This window comes from Bos mutus, chromosome 14 (assembly GCF_027580195.1).
Source record: "Bos mutus isolate GX-2022 chromosome 14, NWIPB_WYAK_1.1, whole genome shotgun sequence".
In the NCBI taxonomy this organism is placed as follows: Eukaryota; Metazoa; Chordata; class Mammalia; order Artiodactyla; family Bovidae; genus Bos; species Bos mutus.
In genome coordinates this window covers 61,029,805-61,041,732 of record NC_091630.1, presented here as the reverse complement: position 1 = coordinate 61,041,732, position 11,928 = coordinate 61,029,805, and positions in this window count along the sequence as shown.

Below are 11,928 nucleotides of genomic sequence, written 5' to 3'. Positions count from 1 at the left end.
AGCCCAAGTGACATCCTGGAGGGAATGACTGGACCAGACCTAGCGGGGCTCAGGGGTACAGGCCTGGCTGAAGGACCACGGGTTGGGCTGATCCTTGCAGGAGTTTGACCGCAAGACAGAAAGCCAGTGTGGAGAATGTAACGATGTGGCGCTGAGAACGATGAAGTGATGATTACTGAGAAGAGACCAGAGGATACCCACTCTGAGAAACCTGCCCTCTCTTGCACTCTAGTGACTGTGTTCTCAGGGGCTGGCCACGGCTGCCAATAGATGAACATCGATCCTCCTGGGCCGGTGCCCCTACGGTGCCTTCGTGTGCCTTCACGTATGTTGTGTTTAGCTGCTTTCACAGACTTAGACACTGGAGAGACACACAGAATTTGTACATAATTTTCCGTTGAAGTCTGGATCTCAAGAATGGATGAGATTAAATCACTCAAAGCAGGAGACACTGCCCCCCTGTGGCAAGACTGTGAATTTTAGGGATTGTACTTGGCAAAATAAGGCAGTTTGAGTGTTAATTTATGAACCAGGATAAGTGCCATATTATGAAATCACAGTGAGTCAAAAGACTGTCTATTTTGTGGGGGAGGGGATGAATGACACTAAAGAATTAAATGAAAAGGAACTCGTACCTATCGTAAAATTCCAGTGCGTCCTAAGTCGCTTCAGTCGTGTCTGACTCTGCAACTCTATCGACTGTAGCCCACCAAGCTCCTCTGTCCGTGGGATTTTCCAGACAAGAATACTGAGGTGGGTTGCCATGCCCTTCTCCGGGGGATCTTCCCGACCCGGGGATCAAAACTGCATCTTTTAGTTTTCCTGCATTGGCAGGCGGGTTCTTTACCTCTAGCGCCATCTGGGAAGCCCATACAATTCCAGCACACAGTGTTTTTGTAGTGGGTTTCAAAGTACACCCCAAGGAGCAGTCCTGAAACAAGTCAACAAACTGAAGCAAACTTAAAGCATGTGACAAGGCTCCCCACCCTGAAAATCCCAGAGGCCTCTGCTGTGAGAGGCCCCCTCCCCTGCGAGAAGCCCCTCCCGTCGTCCAAGCAGAAGAGATACTCCCTGCCTGTGCTTCCAGAACATCAAGTATTCTGAATAGCAACTATTGGTGATGTGAAATTCGAGGCAAAAACAGCTGATTTAAAATTGTTTCCGGTCATTTTTCATCTTCCAAACCAGCGATGGAAGGCATAGGATGAAGAGCTGGAGGCCAGAAGTGAAAACAAGTTTGAGCCTGGGGAGACCAAGGGCATGTGAGAAATTTCAGGAAGGTCTTGTTTTCACTTAGAGTGTTTGTGAACCTCCTGAAGTCCAGGGATCCCAGCCCTGTGACCCTATCCAGCCGGTGCCCCTAGCCTGCCCCCTGCTCCAGCTCTGCACCTGGGGGCCCACAGGACTCAACTCCAGGAGCCTGGGGGAGATGCTCCGTTACAACACACCGGTTACTGGCTTCACTCCCTCCATGAGTGCTGGCCACATTTCCTGGGATCAACTCCCTTGTTTCAGGTCCTGGGTAACCTAAGCTGATTTTGAACTTACTCTGGACTACGTCCTGGCTTTCATCACTCGCTCCAGGACAGGCCATGGAATACTCCACGTGACTGTCTGCTAGGCCTTGTCTTACTTATCCAGCAGATCTTTGTGAAGCAGTAAACGTACCATTGAATGAAATCTACCCCACCCAGGAGCCTCACGGTAAGGAGATTTAGGGAGATTCCTAAAATGCTGGGAGTAAGGGTCCCCATGGCTTTTCTGCTTAAGCAAACACACCCACTCTCCATGAACTGAGCCATATTAGGTAGTAAGTGAAGCTCAAAATATCTGAATCACGTTCATACTCTCCAAATGAGTCATTTTTTCCAAACCTATGTAGCGTTTTATTGGCTTTAAAGATGTTTTCACTAGTTAAAATGACAATAATACTGTTTCCAGTGGAGGAACTTTTTATTAAAGAGTTTAATGATCCAAGACACTCATTACTTTTCTTTCTTGAAACACAGAACCAAAACATTTCCATCTCGTCCTAAAACATTTTTATGAAGCTAGCTCTCTTTGAATGCCATCGTTGACTCCGTGAAGATGAATCTGAGCAAACTCCGGGAAATGGTGAAGGACAGGAAAGCCTGGTGTGCTGCAGTCCATGGGGTCACAAAGAGACAGACACGACTGAGCGGCTGAACAACAGCATCAGTGTTCTCCACCACTGAATTTAGACAGAAACCTCGTAATTCAGAATCAGATATAACATACTTTGTGTTGACTTAAATATGTAAGGATATATTTAAAGTAGCGTATTTCCTGTACCACAGAGCTATACAACATTCAAGTTGACATTTTAAAGAATCAAAATACAGAAGCTAAAAGGTAAGAGGGTTAATTATTGTTTGTTGGTCAGGAATCAAGTTTAAGACGCATACACAAATATATTCAGCCAAAGATGGCTGATACTCTTCACATCTCAGGCACCATTGGAAAGCATTCTGATTTGACAGCATCCAAAGCAAACTTGGCGGATGCACTTTCCTTGTCGCTGGCTGTTGATGAGGAGTTGGGGATATACTATTTCATCTTAGTTTTTGACTCGTGTGCATGTGGTGCCAGCGTTCTGCTGTGGACTGAAAGCCTGTGTTCCCCAAGTCCATATGTTAATGCCCCAACCCCCAGTGCAACTTGGGGCCTTCAGAGGGAATAAGCTCAGGAGGGTGGGGCCCCTGTGAGTGGGGTTTGTGCCTTTAAAAGAAGAGACACCAGGAAGTGACCTCGGTCTGCTTCTGCCACGTGAGCACACAGCAGGGGGGCGGAGGTCTGCAAGCCTCGAGGACAGCACCTTGACCTTGGGTTCCCAGCCTTCTTAAACATCTCTTCTGTGAGCCTCCCAGCCTGTGGCATTCTTGTTACAGCAGCTCGAGCCAAATGAGACAACAGAGAACTAGGGGAGCCTGAGAGGAAACGCGAAGGAGAGGGTAGAGGATGGCTGCCCCTGGCTGCCCAGCACAGTGTGGACGCTACTGTCTTGTCACTTTATGAGCCAGAAAGTCTGCCACTGCCCCAGAGAAGGTGCAGGTCGGCCGGGCCCTCCCCGAAGTGCTGGAGGATAGCAGCTCTGCGAGTGCCCTGTGGTCAGCACAGGCTCGTACGGCTGGAGGGGCCTGTTTATTCCCATTTGTTCTGCCCTTTCCCCGCATAGAGGGAGATTAAGCAAGAAGAAGAGGAAAGGAATACACATTTATGACATAGACTGGATCTGGAGCCACGGACACACTTCCCCATGAATCTGCTCCTCACCCCAGCAGCCCACGAGGTCTCAGTTTCTCCTTCCTCTGATAAAAGCTGGGGTGCTTTCTACAGTCCTTTCAGGCACTGTGAGGAAGGGTGTCTGTAACATTTATGGACAACTGTCGATGGGAATGTACTATGTATACTGCTATTCCTCTGGAAAAAAATGTGTCCTCAAAGTAATGTTTATTCAGAAGGAGAAACCCGCTCAGGAATGCAGCTGGGTGGCCACTCAGCCTGAGCCTCCTTCACTGTCACCACCAGGCTTGTCTGTCCGGAGGAGCCTGGGCCTTCAGGCCCACACACGGAGTCTGGGAGGTGACAAAGTTTCCCTCTATGACCAGACTCAAGTCCTCTGAGCCCCCTCTGGCCCCCATGGAGAAACCTGAGCAAACCCAGTCCGAGGCCAACACCCAGGTGATACCTTCAGCACTAAGTGAGTGCTTGCTGGGAAACCAGAGCTGGCCAGAACGCCTCCTGTCTGTTCCAGAGCCCGGGGTCTGGGCTTCGCAGGAGGAGCCAGACCTTGGTAAGAAAAATACCCATTAGCAAAGCCCCACAGCCTGGCCTCAGGGATCGACTGCCTCCTTCCTCTGTGAGGCTCTCCTCCCCTGCTTCCTGAGCCCCCCTCGCCCCTCCCTGCCTCCCTTCCCTTCAGATACCTGGTCACCTCTGAGCAAATCCACGTGGAGTTCACGTCACTCTGGACTCTCTCTTTTGTCTGTTTCTATGAATTTTGACTAAAGGTAGCCATCACCATTCCAGTGTTCTTGCCTGGAGAATCCCAGGGACGGAGGAGCCTGGTGGGCTGCCGTCTATGGGGTCGCACAGAGTCGGACACGACTGAAGCGACTTAGCAGCAGCAGCAGCAGCCATCACCACAGTTAAACTGTGGAACAAATGCAGCATTTTAAATCACCTATACTCCAATAAGAGGCCCATGTGGCTCTGATGGTAAAGAATCTGCCTGCAATGCAGGATACCAGGGATTCAATCCCTGGGTGGGGAAGATCCCCTGGAGAAGGGAATGGCAACCCACTCCAGTATTATTGCCTGGAGAATCCCACGGACAGAGGTATAGTCCATGGGGTCGCAAAAAGTTAGACACGACTGAGCAACTAACACTTTCACTTTCACACTCTGGAAAAAAAAAAGAAAAGAAACCACAGTGGGACAAAAAAAGAAAATCCTGACTTCTTCACTTATGAGCTCTGTGACTTGGACAAACTTTGGTTTTATGGATTAAACCTTTCATTTTATTTACTTAGTGAGAAAAAAATTGCTTGTATAAACCTGCCAGAATCCTCTGTCCATGGAATTTTCCAGGCAAGAATACTGGAGTAGGTTACCATGCCCTACTCCAGGGGATCTTCCCGACCCAGGAATCAAACCCAAATCTTTTGCATTGCCTGCATTGGCAGGTGGATTCTTTACCACTAGAACCACCTGGAGGGTCCCAGAAAAGATTATATTTTATCTTTTTTTTGGTTTTAACTTGGTAGGTTGTTATTTTAAAGGAGAGGTCACAGAAATGAGACACTGCAATTCCTATAACATACAGGTTAGTTTGAAGATGCCTCCCAGCTCTTTAGGGCTGAAGACTGACGATGCTCATATTCAGACAGGCTAGAAATGAAGCCTTGACTGCCACAGTTGCCACTGGGACCCACCCTAGTCTAAGAAAACAATTCTGAGATCTCTTTTGCTGAAAAGAAAGAGTTCTTTGTGTTTCAACCATTCAAGGCGGCTCAACCTGCCCATATTACGACACCATTGCTATAGTCATAGATTCCAGGAGAAGTTTCCAGGGAAGAACAAAGCTGGAAGCTGAGATTAGAGAATTCCAAAGAGCCTGAAGAAGACGGTTCATATTAAATATGCCTGACAGTGTTAACTTAAATAAAAATGAGGACGTAGCTGGTGAAAATATTTTAAGTTTCCTTTCAGAAGCATGTGCTGGAAGAAGATGAGAGAGATATTTTAGTGTTTCTTTCTTTCTCCTCTGATTCAGGATCAGAAATCCAGCAAGGTATTTACAAACCATGGTCAAAACAAAGATAGTTCAGATGTGGTTAACATGTATGGTTACCATGCTTTTTAAAAATGTATGTTTTGATGGCTATATTTTGGAGATATTTTTAATAATTTTAACATCTAATAATCATCTGCATTAAGATATTTTAAAAGTGTAATCATATCCAAGCTGTTGTGGAGCACCTTTATATACTGCAGTCTTTTAAAAATTAATTTGTAAACTAATTTATCAGTCATGAAAACAGTGTTAAGCTGATCATTCATTAGCATGCAGCTTCATCTTTGTGTCATAAACAAGTGAGAAGGATGCTTATGCATATTTATTTTTTCTTTTAGCAGATCAAATTCTGTACAGTAATACTGCTAAACCCTGATTTGTACACCTTTAGGTGACTCAGTGGTAAAGAATCTGCCTGCTAGGCAGGAGACGTGGGTTAGATCCCCGGGTCAGGAAGATCTTATGGAGAAGAAAATGGCAACCCACTTGCCTGGGAAATCCCATGGACAGAGGAGCCTGGTGGGCTAGTCCATGAAGTCACAAAGAGCCAGACACGACCAAGCAGACATGCACAAAAATTGTATTTGGAAAGATAAACTATGTTCCTTAAAAATATCTCTCTGATATTTTCTTTCAATTAACAGATATAAAGGGGGAAAAAAAAGAAATGTGACAGCTGAGAAATATAAAAGAGTCTATTTATTAACAACTAGTTTATAGATCAAGTTGAAATAATGAGCTGAAGAAACTCCTGGCAGACGCATAGGACTTGTTTACGTTCTGATTGCAGTTTAATAATTTGCTGATTGCATTATAACCACAGCAATATTGCATTTTAATCACATGCATACATTTAGTTAACAAAATGAATGCCTTTAAATCACAATTTGATTTTTGCTAATACATAACCAGTTCTTTCTCTGTCCCTGCTCCAATAAGGGTCATAATCAGTAAGCATGGTTTGAAATCAATTCTTTTTGGTGAACTCCCTAGCCATTGCCTGACTCTAACCTACTAAAGGCATTATCTTTCACACAGATGTGGAAAAATGAATAACGCTTCATAGAATAATGTATAATAAATTGGGAGCATGCCTCATCTAGCACAAACCTGCAATGTTCCTTGTGTGACTAAAAGCCACAATTACTCTGGCTGGGCATTGTCGTCTCTTCAGATGCTGGACACCATCTACCTGGTGCTGAAGCTGTGAAGCCTCCGAGGACCAGCGGCTGGACGAGCTGTTGCAGAAGGGGACCCAGGCCACTTCACCAGCCCCACTCAGCTCTGCAAGCACCGTGAGGAGTTTACCACATTCCCCTCCCCACGAGGCAAGCATTGACTCATTTTTGTTTCTTTTTTTCTTTTGTCAGTGCCATTTGGCTTGTGGGATCTTAGTTGCCTGACCAGGGATCGAACCCATGCCCCCTACAGTAGAAGCAAGAAGTCTTAACCACTGGGCCTCCAGGAAAGTCCTGAGGTTTTACTCAGTTTTGGTGGAAAAGATAAGAAAGCAAAAATGACTCATCATCCTCTGCCCAGAAAATCTCTGCCATTTTATTTATTTCTGCAAACTTTAAACTTTTTATTTAGTATTGGAATATAGCCAATTAACAATGTTGTGGTGGTCTCAGGCGGACATCAAAGGGACTCAGCCATATATATACATGTATCCATTTTCCCCCAAACTCCCCTTCCATCCAGACTGCCACATAACACTGATCAGAGTTCCATATGAGATATAGTAGGTCCTTGTAAGTTACACGTTTTAAATACAGCAGTGTGTACATGTCCATCCCAAACTCCCTAACTATCCCTTCCCCTACCACCTGCTGGCAACCATAAGTTCATTTTCTAGGGCTGTGAGTCTGTTTCTGTTTACTAAATAAGTTCATTTGTATCATTTCTTCTTAGATTCTGCATGTAAGGGGTGTCATATGATGTTTCTTCTCTGTCTGACTTATTTCACTCAGTATGACAAGATAAAATGAAAGTGATACACCTGTGGTAGAAAACTCAAACAATGCAGAGGGGTTTGTAGTGAAAAATCATTACTTTCTATTCATTTCCACCTCATTCTCTTCCTAGAAAGACGCTTCCAGTGCAGTTTTCTAAAATAGAAAAATATTATGTTACTTCTTTAGACCTGAGATGTGTTTTTTATGATAGGCCTGTTCTACTTGAACTATATCACTAAACCATAACAGCGTCAGGCAGTATCATCTCATTTTTACAGATGAAGAAACAGATTGGATGGCTGAACTCACCCAAAGTTATATGGCTGGGAAGCGGTGACCAGGCTTTGTGCCCAAACCCCACAAGTCCAGTTATTTTGCACTGGATGGGTCAGGGGGCCATCAGAAACAGGAAACCACACCAGTTATTTTAATGGAAAGAATTTATGTAACAACATTCACTAGTATTTAAAACCAGGAACCTCAAAAAGGTAGACACTTCTTCCTGTCTCCTGGACTATGAAAGTGATGGTTGGAGCCCTGGGCACTATATTGGACCTTGGGGTAATCTTAAAGATAGAACCATGGGACTCAGAACTTTTTCACTTGAGAGTGAAAAAGCAGAAAATCTCAAGTGACTGTGGAGTTTATGTGTGACAGAAACAGATGTTTATCTTGCTTAAGTCACTGTCATTTGGAGTTTCCTTTACATGTAATTCAGCATAATCCTAACTATTTATGGATACAGGATTCCATGAATATTTAATACATTGCCTCAGATCATTCAGTTTGTTGGAGCATAGCTAGGACTCAAATCTAAGATGCACTCTTCTTCTGTAGCTCATAAAATATGAATAACAACACATAATATATTTATATCATTCATGTCAGTTCATTAACTCAAGCTTTCTTTCAACAACTCCATTGGCATAATTTATGGTACTTAAATGAAGTAGCAGAAAAAGACTAAATATTAGGATCAAAGCAGGATAAGACAGTGTTTTCCTTTAAAGTTTAAACCATCTATTATCTAGATCACTGATTTCTTTCTTTCTTTTTTTTTTTTACATTTTTAAACTAGGATGTGGTTTCCTCTCCGCAGTCAGCTTCATCCTTACCAAGCTTCCAGTGACTGAGTTTATGAAATAACACAGCCAGGTGGCGCTAGTGGTAAAGAACTTGCCTGTCAAAGCAAGAGAAGTAAGAGACGCAGGTTCAATTCCTGGATCAGGAAGATCCCCTGGAGAGGACAATGGCAACCAACTCCAGTATTCTTGCCTGGAGAATCCCATGGACATAAGAGCATGGCAGGCTACAGTCCATGGGGTCACAAAGAGTTGAACACGACTAACTTAGCATGTAAGCACATGGAAAGGTGCAGTAATTCTGAGCATTATAGCTACTGTTGCAAGTCCTGTCTGGAGCTGCTGGGGGCTCTCTGTGACTTCTGGGTCAGGCGCTGGTCTCCTGCAGGACAGGCTACTGCATGCGTGGTAATGAGGCTTCAGGGCTCAGAGAAGAAAACCCGCTGAGAGGCAGAAAGCTCGCTCAGTCCTTTTCTTGGAATTCACCTGATTTCCATGTTCTTTGGAGTCCTAGGCAGGATAGATTTTTGCTGATTAGCCTTTATTAAGGCGATGGCACCCCACTCCAGTACTCTTGCCTGGAAAATCCCATGGGCAGAGGAGCCTGGTAGGCTGCAGTCCATGGGGTCGCTGAGGGTCGGACACGACTGAGCGACTTCACTTTCAACTTTTCACTTTCCTGCATTGGAGAAGGAAATGGCAACCCACTCCAGTGTTCTTGCCTGGAGAATCCCAGGGACGGGGGAGCCTGGTGGGCTGCTGTCTATGGGGTCACACAGAGTCGGACACGACTGAAGCGACTTAGCAGCAGCAGCAGCCTTTATTTTATATTTTAAGTAGAAGAGTCTAAATCAATCATCTGAAAAGACCACATGTTAGAAAATGTAAATCTAAGCCAAAATGACCAAAAAAAAAAATTGATTTCAACCTTCCTAGGTACATTCTTACCTTTTTCATTTATATACTCACTTTTAAGCCATCTTAGGTATTTGAGGATGTCAATAAATTGATATAGTAAATTAGTATAATTAACATAATTATAGCATAATATAAATTAAACTGTATTTTGTTTGACATTTAAACATATACTGGTGAGTTAGGCAATGATTAAAAATTATACCACTAGGGCTTTGATTTAATTAGTGTTCTTGAACTTGAAAGGTACAGTTGCTAGGTAATAAAAATGTTGAACTGAAATCATTTAGTCACTTCAAAGACAAGGACCCTTTCTTTAGTCCCATATGATATTTTAAAGTCTCTAAAAGGAGAGCTGTTGAGAAAGGGCAAATGGGGTGGGAAATCTGACTTTCTTCATGGCCATGCCACAACGCACGTGAGGTCTTAGTTCCCACGCTAGGGACTGAACCCCTGACCCCTGCATTGGAAACTCAGACTCTTAACTACTGGACTGCCAGGGAAGTCCCTGGGTGGGAAATTTTAAATGCTAATGATTCAGTTCTTAGTTTGAAGCTACTTTAACCTGGTGAGAAGGTGCAGAAACACTGGGGCTGGCTGTGGAGGTATCCGAAGATGATGCAAAAGGAGATGAGTGGAGAGGAGCATCATGGGAAGGCACGGGAGGATGGATGTGGCTGGAAGGATGTGCGAGTACCAGTCCAACAGCCCTGGGACTTACGTCAGCATCAAAGAACCTAACAGCCCGGGAGAGGGGTAGCAGCTTCCTTTGGGCTTGGTGACCAAAAAGGTAGACAATCCAGCCTGGAGCACTTCTGAGAATAAGGGGAGTCTCTAAGTTTAAAAAAATTGAACTCCCAATGGCTCTATTATGGTGACAGACTTGTAAAATAATTGCATTAAAAATTATGTTAAAATGTACATTTTCTAAAAAATAAAAAATAGCATATATTTGCATATATTAAAGAAAAAACTTAAGCTACTTTATACTGATTATCTGATCATTAAAATGACAACAGCAGGATCATTATTCTTGGTATATATTCAAACACTTCAATTTTTTAGATCTATCTTTTGTTTCTAAATACCATGGCACTGGTACTTCTCTGAAGCATGTTTTACAATTTTCTTATTTTATAAAGTTTTTAAAATGAAAATTGCCTGCAGATGTGGGCACAGAGGAAAGGATTCTGAGTCGCTTGTACCTGAAGGGAAGGGAGGGGATGGCAGAAGGGCCAGGGGACATTGCTCAGGGCCCAGGTCAAAGGGTGGACTGAGTTTCATTTTCATCTCCTTCATGAATAACTTAACTTGGCCTCATTTAGAAACTCATGGGCTTCCCAGGTGGCTGAGTGGTAAATAACTTGCCTACTAATGCAAGAGATGTAAGAGATATGAGTTCGATCCGAGTCAGGAGGGCATGGCAACCCATTCCAGTACACTTGCCTGGAGAATCCCATGCAGGCTACAGTCCATACGGTAGCAAAGAGTCGGACACGGCCGAAGCAACTTAGCACGCACAGAAACTCTTCGTTTCTGCGAACAGTTCCAAGAATGACCTGAGATCGCTTTGACTCTACCTTTGTGGCCGCATCTGCCCTCTTCTCTCTGAGCATCAACCCTGCACTTGGGCAGCCCCTGGCCCAACCCACCTGCTTCACAGGAAGCAAGTCGATTTCCTGATCCCTCTATGGGTGTGGACCCCTCTTTAGACTGTCCCCAGCCTGGGTGCCAGGCTTGGTCGGGATGCGGCTGTCCCTGGTTGTCCCCATGGATATGATCCTCATAGGGTCTGAGTGTCTGGTCACTTTTGGGGCCTAGGTGAGGTCTTCTAGAGGACGAGGGTGGCGCCCACAAGCCCCAGGGTCTCTCCATTGCTTTCAGCATCCGCCAAGTGTGACAGTGGGGCTGGGCCGTGTTCAGTGCAGATGATGGTGTCGGGTATTAACTAACCCAACACCCCTGCAAAGACATCATGGCCCAAAGACAATGACACCAAAATAAACACGAGCTGGAAGTAAGAAAAGGGTAGCGCTGTCCCTCTGATCCTAAAACAGGCAAAAAAAAAAAGTCAGATCTGGCCATAAACCATACAAAATTGAGATTATCAATAAGAAAACTTTGAAAAGTATATTTATAAATGTGACAATAAGCCTCGGCCCAGTATCTTGTGAGGCCCCAACAATAATGTAGAACCATCCCGGAGAGTGGAACATGTACCAGTCAGACACCCAGACCATGAAGACACATGTCTACATCTTTGTAGACAGTGTCTCTTGTTGGCTGTTAGAAAAGGAAAGTTCACATGGAAAACAAAAAAGAAAAGAGCAAATACAAATTCGAGCAAAATAAATGATGATCTTCAATGTTGGGTTTTCTAGACAAACGCTGAGATTCCTTCTGAACAGAAGTTTGCCCATCATAATGACCAGGCCACCCCCTCCTCCTTCTGGAGATTTGGGGGCCCTTTGCTCTTGCAGCTCTGGGAACTGGTATAGCCTGTGAGAACCCCCACATTGTGGGCTTATGAAAAATGCAGCGTTAAGGTTACCTAACTTCTTGCTGGGAAATAATCCCCTTCTTGCAAAGCAGTTCTGGACAGATGACTGTCGATTTTATATGTGATGCCTGCTGTGGCCTTCATCTTCATCAGTACTTA